Source organism: Piliocolobus tephrosceles, chromosome 8, assembly GCF_002776525.5.
Source record: "Piliocolobus tephrosceles isolate RC106 chromosome 8, ASM277652v3, whole genome shotgun sequence".
In the NCBI taxonomy this organism is placed as follows: Eukaryota; Metazoa; Chordata; class Mammalia; order Primates; family Cercopithecidae; genus Piliocolobus; species Piliocolobus tephrosceles.
Window position 1 is genome coordinate 126,400,025 of NC_045441.1, and position 16,091 is coordinate 126,416,115.

At 35.7% G+C, this 16,091-nt stretch overlaps 1 protein-coding gene and 1 non-coding gene across 3 annotated transcripts in view; one reads left to right on the forward strand and one right to left on the reverse strand.

Annotated features, from left to right (window-relative positions):
• Nucleotides 1-16,091, reverse strand: part of PTN (pleiotrophin) — a 109,918-nt gene that overhangs the window by 42,210 nt on the left and 51,617 nt on the right. The gene's annotated exons all lie outside the window — the stretch shown is intronic.
• Nucleotides 11,057-11,134, forward strand: LOC111524809. Its single transcript, XR_002725879.1, has one exon. It is a non-coding gene; the product is annotated as a small nucleolar RNA SNORD81 (small nucleolar RNA).

A 16,091-nucleotide genomic window follows, 5' to 3' on the forward strand; every position in this document is an offset into this window, starting at 1 on the left:
TTAGCTACTGACTTCAGGTGGCATTTCTAATAACTGGTGGCTTTATTTGTTCAGAAGAAGTGACTCAATTAAAAACGTAATTAACAAAACAGCATGCAGATTTTCAAATTCACTGCCATACAACTAAGCAAATGAAGAGTGTCCCACATTATTGTGTATTTGGGAGGAAGTAACAAATAGCTATTGCATGGCTGCTCTTGGTTATGTGTGTGAGGCAGAAATGTCTCAGGTCAGCATCAAGCCCCAACTCAGAGAAAAACCTCTCCAACAAAGGTCAAACACCTAATGAAAGTGCCCATCCAGGAAGTGAGAATTTTGAAGATGAATCTAAATTTGTTAATTGATCTGTTACAGACTATGAAATTTGTGCCAGAAAAGGAATCGATTATTGCAAGACAAGTCCCTGGATGACCCCAGAGACCCAGATCTTCCTCCTTTCTCTAATGTAGTTCAAGAGCAACTGCAGAATGTGCTGAGAATGCAGCGCCCTGAGATAAAGAGAAACTATTAGAACAGTCCAGGCTCTGTTCCCAACCCTCTTAGAAAAGGATATGCTGCAATGCTTTAGCTCGGAAATTCCAGTTACCCCTGGATATAAAACCAGGGTGAAATGGGTTTTGAGGGACCCTCAGCCGCAGTGTGATATGGGGCACATATACATAAGACTTCAACTGCCTTGGGCAGTTTTCATGAGGTTGGGGGCCTGGCTTGCCATTCATTCCAGGCATCTATTGTCCCTTGCTGCCTATCTGTGAGTAATATAGTTGCTTTGCTTCACTTGTGTGAGTGTTTTGTTTCACCAGACTCATGCAATTGACTGATACTGGTGCATGGTATTGGTGAAGTGTTTAGAGTCCTCTTCTTGGATGTATACCAGTGCACAGTGGACTTGCTTCACAATTATTGCTTTTAACAGAAAAAAAAAATCACAGAAAATATTTACTCAGTAAAGTTTGATTGTGTCTGAAAAGCTGTACCAGTTTTCTCAATTTGATACTTAGAATTATCAGAGCCTTAATGAAATAGTATTTTATTTACAATTCAATGGAATCACTAAAAAAACTACCAGAATTGATAAGTGAGTTTATTAATGCTACAGGATTCAAGGTGAGTACACATATATAAATTATATAACTATATGTTTACAAAATATGTATCTGTCAAATGAATTTTATCTATAACATATCAAGAATAGTTACAACTCAGTAGTCATAAGAACACTTAATAAAAATTATGGGCAAAAAACTGGACACTTTATCAAAGAAGATACTCAGATGGCAAATGAGGACATGAAAAGATGCCCAGCACTATTAGGAAAACTTCAATATGATACCACTATGTAGCCCACTCAACCAACCAAAACTTACAGACCGACCAAACCAAGTGTTGTCAAAAATGTGGAACTTTAACTCTCATACTTTGCTGGTAGGACTATAAAATCATTGCAACCAGTATTGAGAACATTTTAGACTTTCCTTTAAGCATATTAAAATACACCTATCATACAACCCAGCCACTTTTCCCAAGAAAAATGAAAATTTAGGTCTACTCTAAGGCATACACAAATGTTTATAGCAGCTTGCTTTATTTGTAATAGCCAAAATGTCTATCAACAGGTAAATTGATGAATAAATTGTAGAATAGTCAAATAATGTTATCTCAAGCAAGAAAAACAATTTTTTTGAGACAAGGTTTCAGTCTGCCACCCAGGATGGAGTGCAGTGGCATGATCATGGCTCACTGCAGCCTTAACCTCTCAGGTTCAAACAATCCTCCCACCTCAGCCTCTCAAGTAGCTGGGACTACAGGCACATGTCACCATACTTGGTTAATTTTTCTATTTTTCATATAGACAAGGTACCACTATGCTGCTGAAGCTGGTCTCAAACTCCTGGGTTCAAGTGATCCTTCTGGCTAAGCCTCCCAAAGTGCTTGGATTACAGGCATAAGCCACCATTCCCAGCCAAAAAATATAAATCTAGATAGACAGATAGATGCAACAACATGTTGCATGATATAAACTAAAATGTTAACCATAAATTCATTTTTTAAAAAATGACTACTAATCAGAAAGCCAGATTTTTAAATTAGATAAACAAGCAAGACCCAATTGTATGCTTTCTAGAAGAGATCTGTTTTAAATATACATATTTTCTAGAAGGTTGAATCTTAAAGGATGGAAGAAGTTATTTCACATAAATAGTTATCATAAGAAAGATGGTGTAGGTATAGCAGTATTAGTCAATTTAGACTTCAAAATAGAATTAACAAAATAAAGAGGGTTATTTTATAATTAGAAAGGTTTATATTGATCCAAAAAACATAACACTATCAAATGGATTTGCAAACAACAAACTTTCAAAATACAAGGATTAACTTGGCTGGGCAGGGTGGCTCGCACCTGTAATCCCAGCACTTTGGGAGGCCAAAGCAGGTGGATCACTTGAAGTCGGAGCTTGAAACCAACCTAGCCAACATGGCGACACCCCATCTCTACTAAAATTACAAAAAATCAGCCAGGCATGGTAGCACACACCTGTAATCCCAGCTACTCGGGAAGCTGAGGCAGGAGAATTGCTTGATTGCTTGAACCCAAGAGGTAGAGGTTGCAGTGAGCTGAGATCACACAATTGCACTCCAGCAAAGTGACAAAGTGAGACTCCATCTCAAAACAACAACAATAATAATAAAGAAACAGGCCAATCCAGACTCATAATCTGAAGTTTAAAAACAAACTGAGAAATTCACATGAGTAGAAAAAACTCAGTATGAATGAACCTGACCTGATACCAAAACCTGAAAACACATTACAAGAAATTGTATACCAATATCCTAATAAACATAAACAATAAAATCTTTAAAAAATATTATTAAAGCAAGTCCAACAAATGCAAAACTAAAGCTAATAAATCATAACTAGTGATGTTTACTCTAGGATGCAAGGTTGATTTAACAATTGAATGTCCATGTATTTTACCACTTTAATACAATACTGAAATAATGGAGAAAAATTGCATGGTCATCTAATCAGTTACAGTAAAAATATTTGATCAAACTCAATACTGTTTCCTGATGAAATTAAGATGCACTAAAATTAGAAAAGTGCTGTATTAAAATTTTCTTTTAAATTGGAATTTAATAATTACGCAAGTATGTTCATAGAACTTAAGAAAAGCTTCCAGAGGAGCATAATTTTGAGTTTAGTCTAACTTAGCAGATTAAGTTAGAAGAGGAAGAACTTTCAGAAAAAGATGTGGATTTGAGTAAGTGTGATCTATTTCAGAAGTCAACAATTAGTTAAGTATTGCTGGAGCATCCATGAGAAAAATTGGAAATAAGAAATAGACTATAGAGGTAGAAAAGACTTAGCTTATGTTTCTTTCTTGTCATATACAAGGGTTATGTAAAAAATTTAGTGACGCTATATTTTAAGAAATATGGATCCATGAAGAATTTTGAACGAAGAAAGGCCACTATTAGATGTGAATTTCTGAAAGAACACTCAGCAGGCAATAAGCAGAGTGAGTGGTGGTTGATGAGGCGAAAGCCAGACAGGCTGACAGAGGGCCACTTGACATAGTACAGGTCAAACATTACAGACTTAAACTGTGACTTTGAAAAAAGTTGCTGAGAAGAAAATAAGTTAATTTTTTTAGGAGATAAACTTATTGGACTTATCAAATTAATTGAATATTTGATGAAAGGAGAAATCTAGGATATCTCCCAGAATTCTGATCCTCAATCCAGAGATAAGTTGTCAACATATAGAATATGGGTTCATAAACAGTTCCCTAAGTAATGTATGCTATGAGCTATACTAAGGAAAATAGTCCAAGCATCTGACTTATGTTACATGTGATTTAATTCTTAGAAAATCTAATTACTTGTATTCTTTTACTCTCTCTACTTTTAATACTAATAATTATGGCTTAAATAAGTAAGTAAAGTTAAGGAAAGGTAGTAAAGTTCTGTTTGGATATATTTAATTTAAGGTGCCAGTAGGACATCTGGGTTGAAGTAGTTGGTAGATATGGATCTGGAAGAGAGCTCTAGTCTGGAGATAGAAATTAAAGCTTTGTCAAAATGTATTTGAGTAAGTAGGAGGATTTGATATTGCCCAAGGACACGATAGAATAAGAAGACATAGAGCAAGGACTGAAGAAGTAAGCAAGAGGCGGGAATTCTAGTTCTTATATAAGTGAATTAGGGGAATTAGGGGTAGCAGCCAGAAGAGTAATAAGACACAAGCAAAGATAGCAAACAGAATTTGGGAGGCCGCGGCGGGTGGATCACTTGAGGCCAGGAGCTCAAGACCAGCCTGGCCAATATAGCAAAACCCTGTCTCTACTAAAAATACAAAAAAAAAAAAAATAGCTGGGTATGGTGGCACGTGCCTGTAATCCCAGCTACTTGGAAGGCTGAGGCCCAAGAATCAGTTCAACCCAGGAGGCAGAGGCTGCAGTGAGCCGAGATCGTGCCACTGCACTCCAGCCTGGGCAACAGAGCAAGACTCTGTCTCAAAAAAAAAAAAAAAAGGAAATTTTCAAAAAAATAAGAACGCAGACCAAGGCCAAATTCTTCAGAGAGGTTCTCCATAGGGATTAGCAATAAAAAGTCACTAATAACCTTAATGAGAAGAGTTTTAATGAAATTGTGAAGTTAAAAGATCTCATAGCCGTCTCAGAAACATTCATTTAAGATAACGTTGGTCTAGAGACTATTTCTTGGCTACTGGATAGCCTGTGGGATTCAGCCAAGTTATGTTAGAACAGCCTAATAAATATGCCACATGACCTAATGAAAGTCTACAGGAGCTCATAGAATATAAGGGAAAAGACTGTCCAAGAGTCAAGGGACCAAGTGCCAACTAAGGGGCCTGGCATCATTCAAAAGGACAGAAAAAAAAAAAAAAACCACACACAACTTAGAAATAGAATCCTATGTGATTCTTCCAGATTTTGGTTAAAGCAATAAAGCTTTTACTCATAAAAGAGAAAGATATAAGAGACCATCTCACTGCTTTCATTTATGATTCAAGGAGTTCAAGGAGCAAAATCAGCTACTGTGTCTTTTATAAAGCTCTGAGGATGATATCCACACCTCTCTTCAGAATCCCTATGCAAGGCCACTCTCAGGGCAGGGTCAGAAGTGTGGGCCTCACCCAGGTGCTTGTTAGAAATGCAGACTCTCAAGTGTTACTCCAGCACTTTTGAATGAGAATTTCCATTTTGACCAGATTAAGATCCCCAGGTGAACTCTTATTTCTGCACATGAAAGTTGGAGAAACTCTTCTAAACCACAATTTCTTTAAGGATAAAAAAAATTCAATATTTGGTAATTATTTGCTTGTTGACTTATTTCATTTATTTATAGCCCAAATTCTTCAAATAGGTGTTTAAGACACTTTTTAAAGATATATATGCACTCTAGAACAATTTAAAATAAAAAAAAAATAAAGACCAAGGGAAATAAGAATAGGAACATTTAATAATCAATATGTATTAAAGACTTTGCCTATGCTAAGAGCTTTATTTCTAACTTTCATTTTCACAATAACTTTAGAAAGTAATCAACATTATTTCAATTTTTCAGGTGAGGAAAATGTGAGTTAGAGAATTTAAGTAACTTGCCTAAGATTACAAAATGTTACAAACAGGGTTTGACCTCAGGCCTGCTTAATACCAAACTACACCTGTGCTCTCAATCATAAAATTAAACAGTAAGGTCAAAATACAAACTACCTGTTATTTACTCAAATCTATTTATAATGACTCACCCTGCATTTGGCTTTAAACTTTCAGAAGCTCATGTGAAGAGAAAATATCAGTGATTACAACATTCAGAAAGTCTGTATTTAATGTTCTGCCTATCATAACATTAACTGTGTGGCAGAAGAGAGCTATCACTTTTGTTTTTAGAGAAGCTATGTATTCTTACAAAAGTGTGAGCTCTGTAAAACCTCAACAGAATGAAATGCATACCATGACATTAAGGTCCTGTTTCTTAGCTAACGTGTATATAAAATATATCCAGAGAGTTTTTAATATTTTAGCATAATCATATACAAACTTTACATAGGTGACTGATAATTTATTATTCTGAACTAGAACATGAGGAGACAGGTGTACAAGCAGTAGCACAGAGGCAGAACACAGAGTCAGGAACTTGCTCCCTCATCATGTCCACTTTATCCATCAGCCATAATAGAGCAGCCAGCACCTTAGGCTTTTTGGAGGCCATCAAAAATATTTGAGATACAAAGAAAAAAAAAGTGATGTAACTAAAACAAGAAAATACCAATAATTGAATTGATAATGCAATTAAAAAGGGCTACATCACAAAGCATCACATTAATTTAATAAAGTATGATATTTAACAATCAGAAAGTTTGCTATATTTGAAAGTCATCTTTAGATTAGATTTTCTCTCTTTGCAAGGATTTTTCAATATACTTAGTGATGAACTAAAAGTAAATTAGTTGGAGGCAAATAATTTCCAAAAGCAAAATTGCAAATAATTTCTACTCCAGAAAATGTGGGTGTGTATGTGTGTGTATGGAGACATATGTATCTCCCACAAAAATAGAAGTCCTGGCCCTTAGCATAGGTACCAAAGTGAATGAGGATGAGGCTATTTGATTTCCAGAGCTCCTAGTTTCTTCACTGTCTGTAATTTAGGCCGTGTGCTAGGCTAGAGTGGAGCAGGAAATATCAAAGAGCCTGAAGGCTACCCCCTCCACTCCTATCTCCACAAATGATGTAAAATCCCTTTCCTCACAGTTCCCACACTGCTAGGAAGTGTCCACATGGGTACTAAGGCACTGCAAGGTAAAGATGAGATGTGTATTTTCTTGGTTTAACTGGCAAAAAATAGGTTATTAATGCCTGGTTCCATACCAGGAACAAAACCCTAGAATAATCAAACAATTGCCCAGGAAGCCATTTGGATTGAAGTTAGTTACTCCTTCAAGAACGGAAGAGCTGAACTTGCCAGCTTTGATTTGCATGCCTTTCAGCTACTATTTCCAGCCGATTCAGTTCATACAACTCCAGCTTTCATTTAGGGCTGAGCTCATTGACTAAAAAAATAAAGAAGAACTGAAAAAAAAAAAAAAGAAAAAAACAAGAAAAGAAATCAAGGAAAGGCTTCATTGATTATTCAGAGTGTTGCTTTGGGAAAGAGAAAAATCTTGTTAGAAGCCTGGCAAACTTATTTCATTAGAGACCCAGTGACATCTTCCAAAACTAGAACATTACATGAGGTTAGTTTAAAACTTCAAGTGGCCTTATAGTTTGATAAGGATACCCATCCTCATCCACTCTGCTACATTGTTTGCATTCATCATATTTTTTGCAATGGTGAAAGATTTGCTACTAAAAAGTATGCCAAAAGAAAGAAGGAAATGTGACTTACTAGAAATTAGGAATGCTAAAATCAGGGACGACGATTCTGATCACTCAATGTGTCCTCTAAAAGTCCACTTTTCTTTCCTTCTAACATGGTCATTTGGACCTCATTTCACCATCCTCCTCCCTCATACACATAGTCCTACTCCATCTCCTTCTACCTAATGATTCAATGCATGCAGTGTTGATAAATGAATGTGAAAATGAGCATGAGATTTTATAATGGTATGTAAGAATCGATTGCTTCCCAACCCTTCAGAAAGACCCTTCCTGGTCTTCTGAAGTTTTGCACAATTACCATGTCAAAAGAGAGGTCTTTTCTTTTCTTTTTTTATAACTTTCTTTCCTTGGAAGCATCAAATGCTCCCACTCACTGACCTATCTCTTTCTCAGAAATAATTAGCCTAAAGGCAAAACTACCATGGAAATTTATCAAAGAGTAACTAAAAGATCAAAATGGTTTGGTCATGACAAATAAACTTCATTTAGTTCTGTGAGAAAGTGGTTAATAATAGTGATTTTATTGCCATAGAGTATCTTGGTTTCAGGAAATTATTTGACAAATACTCTGAAAATACACCACTGAGATAGTGGTGTTTTAGTTAGACAATAATATTATGAGGTACATGCACTGTTAGATGACTACATTCTGGAGAAATCAACTTGGAGAGGTGTCTACAAGAAACTGATAGAAGATTCCCTCCTTCACCTGTTCTGTAAAGACTTAATAATTAGAATAAAAAACATCAAAAGGATTCTAGTTCAAGCAGGAACATAAAATTGGAATAAATGTGGAATTACATTGGTGAGATAATCAATATTAACTATATTCTCAGTGAAGTAAATACTGACCTGAAATAAATTAACATCTAAGAATAACTTTAAAATCCTGCATTTGAATACATTTAAATCAACAGCTTAAATAAATATTAGAAGGTAACTTGTTTCACATTGGTTCATAGGATACACTGAAGGTATTACTTGACTACAAGTTTTTTATATATATATATACGGAGAGAGAGAGAGAGAGAGACAGACAGAGATGGTAAGTATACATAAAAAAGCAAAGCTAATGAGCAAATCAGTACGTTCCAATTTTGAGAAACTCAAATTGTTAGAAAGTTCTTCCTTATATTGAGCTGGATTCTATACACGAAATTTCATTTAATTTTTCTCAGTGAGAAAGGAGGTTGAATTCATAGCAACTCATACATAGATAATGGGACACAGAATTAACTCTGATTATAATATAATGTACCTGATGTGACTATGAAGCAGGAACTAACACTCAAATAGATTAGAGACTATTACCTTGCAGTTGCAAATTTTAACTGAATTTAAAGTAGTTGCTAACCTAGGTCAGGCGCGGTAGACCACGCCTGTAATCCCAGCACTTTGAGAGGCCAAGGCGGGTGGATCACTTGAGGTCAGGAGCTCGAGACCAGCCCGACCAACATGGTGAAACCCTGTCTCTACTAAAAATACAAAATTTAGACAGACATGGTGGTGTGCACCTGTAGTCCCAGCTACTCAAGAGGCTGAGGCAGGAGAATCACTTGAACCCGGGAGGTGGAGGTTGCAGTGAACTGAGATGGCACCACTGCACTCCAACCTGGGCAACAGAGTGAGACTCCATCTCAAAAATAAAAATAAAGTAGTTGCTAACCTAGATCACAGTATTTCCTTTAGACCATAAAGTAACATCTTTTTTTAATTAGAGTGTAAATCCAGCAACTTCATGTATCTAGAAATACGTGTCCTATATAATCTTCCTACCCCTGTCTCCAGTAAAGTGCCCAGACATGTGGCAAATAGTGAATAAGTGAATGAATTTTAAAAGACTGATCAGCCAAACCCAATGAAACAATAGCATGTGGCTGATACTCTTAGAATACCAATCATTATCTTTTGAATATTATGTATGTTCTACAATCTTAGTTATCTAGTTTTCAAGTCTGTAGGAAATAGAAGGAAGAAAAATAAATGCTACAGCCAAGTATATTGGTATCCAAAAAAAAATAAAGGAAAACATGGGGAAATTATTTTTAAAACTCATATGCACCTAGTTTAGAGTCATTTAGGGTAGTGTCAAATAACTCTCAATAACTCAGTTTACCCTAATAGAGGCACCCACAGACTTCACAATATTGATATTAAGATAGATAAAGCCATTGAGGTATATTTGTAAGGCATTATGTAATCAGCAATACGAGAAAGTATTGCAATACCTTTTATAAGACTATACCTGCAAGGTTTGTTAGTTGAAAAAATTAGTACATAAAGGCATGAACCCTTAGCTCTCTGAACAAATCCCACTATTCATGGTTACTTGCTCCCTCTGGCCTACTGTTTCATTACACTTTTAGAAAATCTCGATAGCAACTTATGTTACCAGCTTCCAGCAAGAGATTTTTCTTATGATCAATTCCTATTTTCACCTCAATTATCATAATACCTGAGAGGGGTAGAAAAAGAACATCATATCCAACTTATGAATATGTAAACCAAATTAACACATATAAGAGTAAAACAGGAGAAAAGTGAGCCAGTCTATCCATCGAAGATAAATAATTTTTTTACTTAATTATTCATTTAGACTGAAAAAATTTATAGTGTGAATGCATAATAAATACCAGGTACCAGGCCGAGTGGTGCAAATGTACAGATAAGCACCTTGATTGGGAAAAATACATAAATATTTGGAAGAATAGTTTCAGAATGAGTTAAAAATCAGAAGTTACCATATATATGGTACTAAACTTTCTTCTTCAAAGCATGTTTCCATACTTAGTTGGACTAAATAAGCCTTAACTACTGTTCAGTCCCCAAATGGTATGATTCTATCTTGCTCAATTCTACAAAATCACTGTGAGATAAATATGGCAGGCATTGTTAATTTGCAGTTAATAGACTATAAAATTGAAGATTTAATAGATTGCATTACTTACTCCCAACCACACAGATAGTTAATACCGAAGCCAGATAAGAAGTTAACTTGATTTGAGTCCTAATTATTCTATTTATTATGTAAAAACTCTCATTTGTGTTTCATGAAAGTTATCATCAGCTATCCCATTTCATAGATTGAAATCTTTGTGCTATGTTTACAAAGCAGCACATTGAATAAACGAGGCTTGTTCCCCCAAATGATGTGATATTTGCTGTTTGGTTAGTAAAAATGTTTCTGCTGCTTCCTTTGGCATTTCACATGCACAATTTATGAACAATTCGCTGTCACCTCGACTTACAGTGTTTCTTTCAAATAACTTCTATTTCCAGAGGACTTGTAAAAAGTAATTTAAGTGGCCCAAACCTGATCACTATGTATATTTAAAGCTTCTTGGCTATTGTTGGTATGACATGGAGTTATTTTCTGCTTAGGGTCACCCAGGATGTGAAATAAGTAAGACAAAATACGCATTTTTTTCAGATAATTTTTAAAAGGGGAGTGACCTTAAATTGGTCCTTAAACTCCTAATCCAACAACCAGAATTTGTTTAGTTCGTTATATACAAGATTCTGTGGACATATAAAATACACTATATGACCCTCATTCATAAAGAACTTAAACTAAAACTTGAAGGTTTTCATGAACATGTGATAGTGCCTATATTCAATATGACAAAATATTCCATATAATTAAAAGTCTTAAAAATACATGATGATCTCACCTCAGTTTGAACTCTCTCACTGACTACTTGATGACAATAAAAAGATCTGATATTGTGTCAAGAAAGAATAAAGAAAAAAAAGGGCTTCCATTGTATGTGCTCCAAAATGTCTATAGTACAGTTCATTCTGAAGCCAGAGTGTGTGTGGGGGGGTGCTATTAGATGACTTATTTTCTTTAATAATGTTTTTTCTAGACTATAAAAGATATATATGATAATTACTTTCAACAGTTGAGTTCCCCTAGAAAACCAACCAAAAAAATCTATTGACTAAGCAAAGCTAATTTTATTAAACCTACAGTAGCAGCAAAGAGGATAACCTTGACTACATCTTAGTGTCTCAGAAGGAATAGGTAAAAGAGGATATTTCCAGGGCTTTGGGGTCAGGTCTCAAGTGGTATAAGTTGAATCTTTCAAAGCAGGGAATTGAGTAGGATTCAGCAAAGTTCATATTATAATAGTTCAGTGAGGTGAAGGTCTTAAAGTGAGTCTTAATAAAGGAATTGCTTAATAAGCTGTTGCCCCAAATAATTTGCCCAGATGAGTTAACTGTTTGGATATATTGGCTTTCAAAAATTTTATGATGCAACAAAGTTATGAATTGGTTATACTGCCTCATTTTCTTGGCCCAACATTTGCTAAAATAATGGGAGTAACTCAGGAGCTCTGCCTGGTCTTCATCTTAATTTTGTCCCTTGGTTCTCAGGAGACATGAAACACACCTTGCCCACCCAGTTTTCTAATATGCTAAATGCAATTTGTAATTATTGTTTATGCTTTAAAGGATATTTGACCACATTCCAAGGGCCTCCAATGAAAACAGCACAGATTTTTATCATCAGATGTATTTGCTGAATTTTATCTAAAGCTAAATGTGTTTTTTAAATTTAGCATTGGGACCTTAAAATCAAAGAATAAATATTTGCATAGAGATGGAAAGAAAAAATTTGCTTCTCAGCCTTTTGGCTAAGATCAAGTGTAGAGATGGAAATAAACATTTATTTAGGGGGAAGAAACCTTTTATTTGAAGTTTGAAAACTTTAGACCTATTATTCCTCAAGAAAACTGAAGTTATACATAGCGTATTCATTAATAATGATATTATTATGGGAAAAGACTTTCAGTAAAAGTACAAAAAGGGCAGAATCATACCTTCTGCTGGATGGTGGACTTAATTTTAAAACACCAAGAGAAGAAAATACTTCAAATCAGACAATAACGAAAGCCTCCACACTGGATAATAATATAAACCTCCCCGCTGAAACAATGTTAAGATTACTATTTATTTTGCACTTACATGCTGGTGCTATAGTAAGATGTGTTTATATGCACACATATTCTTCTTTAATAGTCACAATCACCTTGTAAAGTAGGTAGAATTATTACCATTTATAGATGGCAAAGAGAATCAAACAGGTTCAGCATGTCACTCAACTCAGGAGAAGTGGTAAAAGCATGATTCAAACTTGGTATGCTTGACTTCTAAACATATTCTCTTAGGATCGATAAAAGAAAGGAACATAGCTATTGTCATGAAATTAGAGCCTTGGTATTGAAATGTGATCTCGAAGCACCCTAGCATTTTATCTTTCAAATGACTTTTACACTGGAGGGTTTCTTTTTTTATCAAAGGGAAAGAGCAGTCCTGTGAATCATTGGAAGAGAGCTTTGGCTTTCAGGTACATATTAGGCAGAATTCAAAGATACTCCCAAGAACACACGACTTCTCTTATCGATCAAGCAGCCATGAATCCAAGTGTTGCTGTAAAGGGATTTCACAGATGACACTACGGTTCCAAATCAGTCAACCTTAAAGTAGGGATATTATCTAGGTTGCCCTGACCTAATTACATAAGGCCATTAAATCTGGGTCTTGTGGTCAGAGACAGAGAAAGTCAGAAACTTCAAGTGTGAGAGGGAGCTGGCCCAAGGAAATTCTGCTGGCTTTGAGGTGGAGGGATCATATGGCCAGGATGGTCTCTATGAGCTAAGTGGCCCACAGCTGACAGCAAAGAAAGAGGGACCTCATTCCTGTAACTGCAACAGACTAAATATGGTTGATGATCTGAATCAGCTTGTAAGTTTGCTCTTCCCCAAAATTTACAGAAAGAAGCACAGTTCAACCACCATCTTGATTTCAGTTTCAAGACCCTGAGCAGAGAACTCAATCACATCATACCTGAACTTCTGATTTACGTAACTGTGAGTTAATCAATAAGAATTGTTTTAAGTCATTACATTTATAGTAATTTGTTATACAGTGTATTCGTCCATTTTCATGCTGCTGATAAAGACATACTGTAGACCAAGCAATTTACAAAACAAAGAGGTTTAATTGGACTTATAGTTCCGCATGGCTGGTGAAGCCTCACCATCATGGTGGAAGGCAAGGAGGAGCAAGTCACATCTTATATGGATGGCAGCTGCCAAAAAGAGAGAGCTCCTGCAGGGAAACTCCCCCTTTTAAAACTGCCAGATCTTGTAAGGCTTATTCACTATCATGAGAACACCATGAGAAAGACCTGCCCCCGTGATTCAATTACCTCCCACCACGTCCATCCCACAACATGTGGGAATTCCAGATGAGATTTGGGTGGGGACACAGCCAAACCATATGATATGGCAATAAAAACAAATGGTGTTCTAAGTAGGAAACAAGGGTTAACCTGTGATTGAGACTTTAATGGGTACTTCTGGTTAACGTGAAAATGAGCTTGCTTTATCTGTAAAAAATATAATCAATTTCCTACAAACACATTGCAAGAAAATATCAATAGTAGTAGGTTCATCAGATTCCTCCAGTTATCTGATCATATGGAATTATAAATAAATAATGGTTATATGAATAATATGTAAGTAGTGCTTTAGAGTGTCCAATGTATTACCACATTCATTGTATCACCTGGACCTTATTATAACCAAGTAGAGTAGACAAATTATTATTATCTCTTCTTATAGTGCAAGAAATAAATACATAGGACAAGCGACTGACTCAAAACCAACTTGAAGAATTTAGAGGTGAGCTGGGGTGGCCAGAAGATGACATTCAAGGGCTTTTGACTTCCCTCAAAACCACATTTCATTTTCAGGGCTGACTTAAAATGTTTCAGCAAAACATGGCATTATGTTCCCCTTTCCTATTCTCTTCCAATTAAAAGAAAAATAAAAAATAACATACATTTTTACTTGAAATAAGTATTTTTCTCCCCCACATCAAACATTTCTCTTCATCACACAATGTGGAACATTTTAAAGGTATTTTTTAAGCAATATTCAAACTGGTTTTATAAAAGTTTGAACTATGGTTTCAAAATCATTGAAGTTGAATGATGAAAAATTGTCAATAACCAAAATGGGATTCATTAAATACATCTATAAAATGTGACTTATAGTTATGCACAAAAATTATGATATATATTTATTCCCATGAGAAGTTGTTGATTCTGTCTGTATATTACAAACCCATTTTGTTTAAAAAAAGTGCAAATGTATACACACACATTCACACACACACACACATGCAATATGACCATTTTTTGAAAGAAGTTATCTGTGGAATGCGGGGCATTTAAAAATTACTTTTCAAAAAATTTCTACATTTTATAAATACTATATTTTATCGTAGTTTATTATCAAGAAAATGGCACTACAGTCATTTTCATTTCACAAAATAATTTGATTGAAACTGTGCCTCAGTCTAGTTGTATCAAAGCAACATGATTATTATTAAATATCCAACAGTCTTTATGAAAGTTGAAAATTAAATGTAGAGCAAGGCTCACATCTTCATCAAATCACTATTTGCTCACATGAAGGCAGCTGGGCACCTGTAGCTCACAGGCTGGGCATCTATAGCTTTAGTGACCACTGCCTATGGGTCTCTCATTGCCCTTGACCACCAGTTTTGACTTGAGTATCAAGTGCCAGTTGACATCCCCAACAGCATCCCAGATCTGGTCAGACACTCAGAGTACCCGAGTGAGCCTGAGGAAACATGTATGTCCTCTGACATAAGCGCTGACTCCATTTTTTCAAAGCTCCTACTGAAGTAAGTTGAGGGAAATTGTCTTACTTTACTTCTCCTTCATATACTATGAAAATGCCATACTCTGAATTGAGTGTCCCATCTGAATTGTTGAAACATAAATTTCTAGCCAGAGGCAGTGAAATTAGAATGACTGTGGGTTCTTTCGACATACTTGAGAAGTAGATGTAACTTGGCCAGGGTTTCAACCACTCACCCTTATTGGAACTAGATTCTTTGGCATCCCCCTCTAGTAACCCAATGACATTTAGTCTCTGTGTTCCCTTGTGTCTGCAGAATAAAACTAGGATTCTGATAAAGTGTGAGAAACCGTCAGTCTTTGCCTGCTCTGAACCAACAAAAATGCACATGAATTTTGCTACTTTATTACTTTATGTTCATTGCTACTCATGTAAAACATGGCCATCCCTTGTTATTGGTGGGGGATTGGTTCCAGGACCCCTGTGGAAACCAAAATCCGTGAATGTTCAAGTCCCTGATATAAACCAGTATAGTATTTGCATATAACCCACACACATCGTCTGCATACTTTAATCATTTCTAGATTATTTATAATACTGATATGATTTGGCTCTGTGTCCCCACACAAATCTCATCTTGAATTGTAGTAATTCCCATGTCATGGGAGCGACCTGGTGGGAGGTAAGTGAATCATGGGGGCAGGTTTTTCTGATGCTGTTCTCATGGTAGTGAATAAGTCTCACAAGATCTGATAGTTTGAAAAGGAGAGTTCCCCTGCATATGCCCTCTTGCCTGCATGTAAGCTGTCCCTTTGCTCTTCTCTCATCTTCTGCCATAATTTTGAGGCCTCCCCAGCCATGTAGAACTGTGAGTCCATTAAACCTCTTTCCTTTATAAATTACTCAGTATCAGGTAAGTCTTTATTAGCAGCACGAGAACAGACTAATACAAATGCCTAAAACAATGTAAATCCTATGTAAATGGCTGCTATACTGTATTGTTTAGGGA